The 6,842-nt window shown below is 38.0% G+C and overlaps 1 protein-coding gene across 1 annotated transcript in view; it reads left to right on the top strand.

Moving 5' to 3' along the window:
- DAB1 (Dab, reelin signal transducer, homolog 1 (Drosophila)) overlaps positions 1 to 6,842 on the top strand; it is a 147,164-nt gene that overhangs the window by 44,435 nt on the left and 95,887 nt on the right. The window lies entirely within an intron of this gene.

The following is a 6,842-nucleotide window of genomic DNA, read 5'->3' as shown; positions in this document are numbered from 1 at the left end:
ACAAACCCACAAAATGTTGCAATGTAGACAAAGCCTCAGATTGGCTAAAAGCCTTAAATTTCACTTACAGCTGGCTGCTGAGCAGCGCATCAGCCACGTCCAGGCTTTTAATGGAGCGCTCTGCTAAGGGAATGTGATTTTTCTCTCTAAGATACTGAAATAAAGCTGGTTCTCTAGGAAAGAGACATTTTAAATATCTTGTTGTTATGAAGGTATTTTGGTCCCCAGCTGTAGGAATAAACATATATTACTCCAGGTTTGCTGCTTGCCAAATTGTGCAAAATACTTTGAGGAAAATAAATAAATATCAGTGATTTTTTCTAGTTATCCTTTAAATGTAAATAAATACACCTTTCAATGCAAGGTCTGCCTAGTTTCCATAATGGTCAACATAATGTGGATTGTATACGTGGCAATTTAACGCTGTGGAAAATCTTATGGCAGTAAGAGATCCTGTGCAAACCCCACAGCAGAGTGCGCTGGAAGAGGAGCAGGTAAGTATTTAACACCGAGTAGCTGCTAAGCATGCAGAGGCTTTATTTTCTTTGTTAGTGAAAAAGGCAGAGGTTATGGAGTTAAATTGGAATTTCCAGAGAAATAGAATGAAATTGCTACTGAAAAGAACGGAAAAGCTGCTTCAGAAATCAAGCTGCTATTAGACTCAGTGCTTTGTAAATACTGCTTGCTCTGTGTTGGTGCAAGTTCATCACTGTCATGTAACATGCCATTATTCACTAAAATAAAACTTTATTTCTCTTTTAGACCCATTTTTTCCCTCAGTTTCTGATAAAGACATACATCCTACTGTAACATGTAAAAGGCTGTAAATATTTTCATCTCCTGCAGGTAAAATATGCAGTGTGACATAATTAAAATATGAAAATATTCACTGTATTTCTTAACCATTTTTTTCCCTTCATTTGGCAGCACGTTGTCAGGACATTCCTAATGAATCCAGTCTGCAGCACGGCAACAGAAGCTGATTGCTTTCCAGTTTCCCTTTATGAGTTAACAAAGAGAGAGAAGTAGGAAAAGTGTGTCAGTGGCATCGGAGAAAATGACAGGCGGCTTCAGGGGCAGGTGTTGCATCTGCACAGCTCTGAAGGTGTCAGTGTGCCTTAAAACACACTTTGGACTCTGCTTGTAGGAAATTGAGAATTCTGCCCAAGGCAGATGAAAAGGAAATTTGGGTTTGAACAACTTTTGTAAAAATAACTTTGGCAGAAAATCCTCTTTTTTTTCCAAAAGGCACACAGAAATCACTTCAGCCTTGTTTTCTGAGGTTTCTTTTTTATTTTTCTTCCACTTCTATTCAGCTGTGTGGCAGATTTAGGCTATATCATGCTTGCGTTTTATGGAAGTTCTGACAGTTTCATATTTATGACTTGTCTTCCCTTGAGGAAAACTGTCATGCTGAATTGAAATTAGACATACTAGGTGGTCTGTAATTTTAGGTATTTCCTTAAAACTATTTACAAATATTATTGGAGCATATCAAGCACTTTTAGTGGTGCATTTTTCCTGAACCGAGTGCTTGCTTTGAAAACACTTGCTTAAATTTGTCACTTTATACATAATGTCCCCTGTATGCCCAGATACCATTGTAGTCCAAATACACCCAAATGGGAATTTTTTCACCAGTGTTGGAGGTCTAATCGCAGTGAGAGAAGGAGGAGTGCAACCCTGCTTCTAAGATGTGCTACAGCCCACCGGAGTAAAGGAGCTGGGGGCTGCACCTGCGGAAAGCTGCTCCGCTCCCTCGCTGCCCTGGCTTAAAGCCGGGATGGCTGGTAACCTTCTCTTTTTCACTGTTATTTTTTGCTTTATAATTTTTTACACTGAGGATGGTGAAACACTGGCACAGGTTGCCCAGAGAGGTGGTGGATGCCCCATCCCTGGAAGCATTCAAGGTCAGGTTGGACGGGGCTCTGAGCAACCTGATCTAGTTGAAGATGGCCCTGCTCATTGCTGGGGGGTTGGACTAGATGACCTTTAGAGGTCCCTTCCAACCCAAATTATTCTGTGATTCTGTGACTGGCTGTTTATTGGCAGGAGTTTGTGTTTACAAAATGAGTGTGAGGCTAGTTATATATTTATTCTCGACAGAATTAGCAGCTTGCTGAAGAGGAATAGCTGTACAAGATTTTAACCTTTGTCAGGACAACCACTTTGCATCATGGCTGCGTGTTGGTTGGGTCGGCATCTTTATTAGAAGTCCAGAAAATAAATACATGTGACTGTTCAGGATTTGTAAAACTTTGGTTTTCTTGAACTATTTTTATAGTCTGAATTTAAATCAAAATTTTTCTTTTCAAATTGGATCTAGTGGGATATTCCTGAAAAAGCTCCATTCTTCCTCACCTCCCCATCAAAACTGGCAGCCCAGAAGTGACTTTGGGAGTAGGGGAATTGCAGTATTTGCAAATACACAGGCAGAAGATTTCTCTAGTACAGTTGTTAGTCTTTATGGGTTTACCTTCATAATTAATTAACCATAACTCTAAATGAAAAACTGTTTAGGGGTGGGTTTTTTTCCTTAGGTGGCCTGAAATACCGTATTTCAAGTAAGTTGTCTTTCCATGTCTTCCTAGTTTAATTTGTTTCACTTTAATTACTGCTCTTTGGCATCATTACAGTCTTGTTTCCATTTCTGTCTAAATACAATGTTTCTGCAATGCTCTTCCAGAGGTTGCAGGTAAAGAGCAATACCGGTGATGCAGAATAGAAAATGATAATGCATACGCAGTCGCACAAGGATGAGAGACAATGCTTAGTGTAATTCATGGAAAAGAGCCAAAGTTTAACTTTTATGAATTACTAGAAGAAGGATAAAGTAGTGAACAGTAAACACAAAGAAACACAGGAGGGGTGAACATTCAGATGCCGCTGTGAAAAACAACACACTGTGATAATGTATTGGTAAGCCAAGAACATTCCAGTTGATGGTAATAAAGTGAGCTTCAACAGCTTTCCATCTTTGCATGCTTCGCATGCAGGATATAGGCAAGTATTTTTCCATTAATTTTTTTTACTGAAAAATTAAAATACTGCTTTTTCCCTTCCCTTTTTGTAGAATGGAAATGGCAGCTGAGTAGGCTGCTAATGTTGGGTCTATCCTGATACATTTAAGAAGTATTTTTGAGAACCCGCTTTACAAGAAGCTAGTAATGCTGATGTACATTTTGAGTTTTCCATTGCTGGAGATATTTATGGCATGTTTGAACACAAAATTGTAGAGATGGTACACATCTATAAATACTGTCTATGGAGATGAAGCTCTGTCTTTTTTTATCCTATATCTCAAAGTATTGTACAAACTTTAAAACTAAATAAAGACAAGATTCACAGAATCCTGCCTAGAAATCGTGGGTGCACTCTGCCTATTGTGAACAGTGCTTTTTGAAATTTTATTTTGGAGCTACTTTTTAAAAATGAACCTGCATACATCAGTGATGGGCAATGAATGCAAAAATAATAAAGCAATCAGCCACCACAGAAATGCTGCCACCTCTCAAGAAACGACAGCAATTTACCATATGCCGCAGTGCAATACAGTATCATCCCTCATTTTAATATTTGATTTCAAAGGTTCATGTTTCTGATACTTATGCCAGATGTAAATCTTAGAAATCCAGAGATGTAAAGTTATGGACTCGGTGCCCAGAGTTGAGCTTTTGTGCTTCTTTGCTACTAAATAACATCAGAGTTAAAGGAAAAAAGATTCTTCTGACTGAATGTGAGTCTTCCCAGATGTGAATGTCTTCAGGTGGTTTCTCTGATGATGTTACCAAGTTCTGTGTTTTATCCTGTATATCAGTGGAGGGTAGATACAGTATATTGATTTTACCGAAGAAAATGCTGGTTTTCTGTATTAAATGATACCAACAACACTACCTTCTTGTAAAGCATTTTATCCTCTGCAGAGGCATCACTCTCGGGTTTTTGTGTGTTGCTGGCTTGAAGCGTTTCGGGACTAGAGGAGTTGTATCTGTTTCTATGGAAGGACTTGCCGCCCATGGGTCTGAAAGAAACAAGGTTTTCGTTGACTTTCCAATCTCCAACATGAGTTAAAAGCTGAATTTTACCTCGCTGTCACTCAGCTTCACTTTCGTGAAAAATTCAAAGCTGGATGTAAGCTCCTTAGGTGACAGTTTCAGCACGATGCTGCCGCTCTGAGTGGTGCCATGTCAGGTTCTGTCACTGAACAGGCGCAAGAGCGAAACGCATCAGGGTGTTGAGTTCCACATCCCATTAGTACTTCTTCTTTATCAACACTGTATCAGAGTATTAGTTGTAACTGATATAATTTTAATTGCAAAACCATTTTATGTGAGCCATCAGACGGTGATGATGGAAATCCTCAGCCTAGTTAAGTGATGTTCTAGCAGTGCTACCTGCAAAGTTGTGAGCACTTTACTTGGAGCTGAAATGACTTGTAGCTGAATAAAAAAGACAAACGTCTGCTTCTCAAAAATTATATTAAACTATTCAAAATTAAGAAAGATCTGCCCTTTTGTTTACTGGGGGACATTTACCTGGATTTCACTATGCCTTTGTTGATAAGAGCTGAATGCTTAATTTGTATTTTTTAATTACTTCCCCATGCTATGTTTTGCCTTGTCTGGTTTTTTGGCTTTTTTTTTTTTTTAAATAAGGAATAGGCTTTTCTGTAGCAAGTGAGCAATTTGTATAGTAGATTAGATATTAAAACATTTCAATTGGGCTGAGCTGGTTGCTGCTGAAACTCAAAGTGCAGGAATGGATTAAGATCAGACAAAGCTGTGTAAAGTTGGCCGTCAGCTATACTCGGACTTTTGACGGAGGATGTAAATTATACTCTGCTGTGGCTCTCATAGTTAGTTCATCTATGGAGTGAAATTGAACCTGACTTCCTGAGTGACTGTTCATCTTTCTTCTTGATTGAGAAAAAGGTGCTAATGGCACCGAACAGCAAGTACCAGTGTAGAGGGAAAAGTCTCAGACTGGGGGAGATAGGAGATACTGCTGACAGCCTTTGGGAGATGGGGAGTGATCGAAGTACCAGCCCTCCCTCACCTCTGCTGCTCTGCGAGGGGAATGGTGGAAGTTTAAAAAAGAATAAGAAAAATAATAGAATGGCAAATTAAAATACCTTTGATTAAGAAAAACAAAACAACACCCAAAAAACAAAGCTGAGTTGTAACTTTCTCCTAAGTGTGACTGCAATTAATAAACAAAAATATACATGTGAAGTACTTGGAAAAGAAAGTGAATATGAAGTAATTACTGAATATTATTTGTAACTTAAATTCGACTTCACCTTTGTTTTTGTTTATGTTGTGAGAATGAGGATATGATTCTGCAGAAGATTTTCAGGTTTTAATTTTGCTTTCCAGTGTGCTGTAAAAATTATCCTTGAAACATTTGTTCCCAAAGCAGATCTTGAAAATGAGTTGTTTTGGCTGTCTGTTGTCCAGGTTATGGACTGACCAGGTTTGTCAGTGAAAGAGGACATGAGTAATTCTGTGTTAGCTGAGTCTTACTTTCTCTTATGTGGATTATTTAACACATAATGATGAGATCGAGCTGGTGTTGCAACTTTCTCTCAGTGGGGACCTTCATTTGAATCTTTCCCCTCTTTCTGGCTTCCAGTCTTCATAGAAGCTATGAGAACTCGATCTCTTCCATATTCCGTTAAATTTGCTTGCAATTAGTTGGTAGTTTGAAGTATTTTAATGAGAGACAAAAGTTTGGTCATCATGTCTCTTTAGGAAACAAGCTTAAAAAAATGTAAGGATGGGTAAGTGATGACTAAGACAGGAAAAAAAACCCCAATTAAATCTTTTGCCTTTTAAACTGCCACCTTAATAGAGGAAATATGGTATTGATGGTGCTCGATGATGAACAGCCATAGCCATGTATTTCTCCTCCACAGGAGCACAACGAAGGTCTTAGGTTAGAAGACAAACCACAATGACATTACTGAAAGCTACTCTAGGGAACTTTCCTATACATAGGGCAAAATATATAACTACATATTTACTTATACATATAACTATATATTTACATTTGAGTCAGCACTGTGCCTGGGAAAATCATGGTGAATAATGGCTATTAAGAAAATAAAGTGAAAAATATCGTACTTCTTTTGGCTCAGCTGAATCCTATGCAGTTCAGTGAGATAGTACTCAGCTTGGATATGTTTTTCACCTGAAAGAAACACAGTGAACTGATGCCAAGGAATAGAAAGAATATCTCTAGAATTGATGACTCCAAAGAATGGTTGCAGGAGAAAGACTGAAGATAAAAGCTGTAAACTTTTTGACTCAGTCATGGATGATAGTAAGTTTGCAGTCTTCAAATAAAAACATCTTGGCTTTATAGGTTCTTCTAGTAATTTATACATTAGACTTCCTGGCAGCCGGGGGGGGGGGAATTACAAATGCTTCCATTTATCCTTTAAAAACATTAGCTTAAAAAAAATCTAAATTATAGTAGAAAATTAATTTTATTATAATTGTATAGAGTTAGGGGGCTCGAAAGTCCTTGAGAAATGACAGAGGTAAGATCTGGACCATGCCAGGCATGTGTTTGCCTAAGTTGCTCTTACAAAAACTTTAATGAAGGAGGATATTATCAGTGGGTAGGTGTTCCTGTGGTCCAAGTGCAGGACAGAAAGTTTTCCTTAATCTTTGCCCTGTAAATCTAGCTGATTTCTTCTTATCTTTTCCCACCATACAGAGAAAAATTAATTGCCTGCCCCTTAATGCTGACAACTTCATAGTATGTCTGGAGAATGGAATAAATAAATTAAAAAAAAATTGCAAAAGTTCTATAATGCCATTATGCTACAGAGAAGTATA

The sequence above is a fragment of the Pygoscelis adeliae genome, unplaced genomic scaffold (assembly GCF_000699105.1).
Source record: "Pygoscelis adeliae isolate BGI_AS28 unplaced genomic scaffold, ASM69910v1 Scaffold181, whole genome shotgun sequence".
Taxonomy (NCBI): Eukaryota; Metazoa; Chordata; class Aves; order Sphenisciformes; family Spheniscidae; genus Pygoscelis; species Pygoscelis adeliae.
Note: the sequence above shows the minus strand (reverse complement) of the source record. Positions and strands in the feature narration are given on the sequence as shown.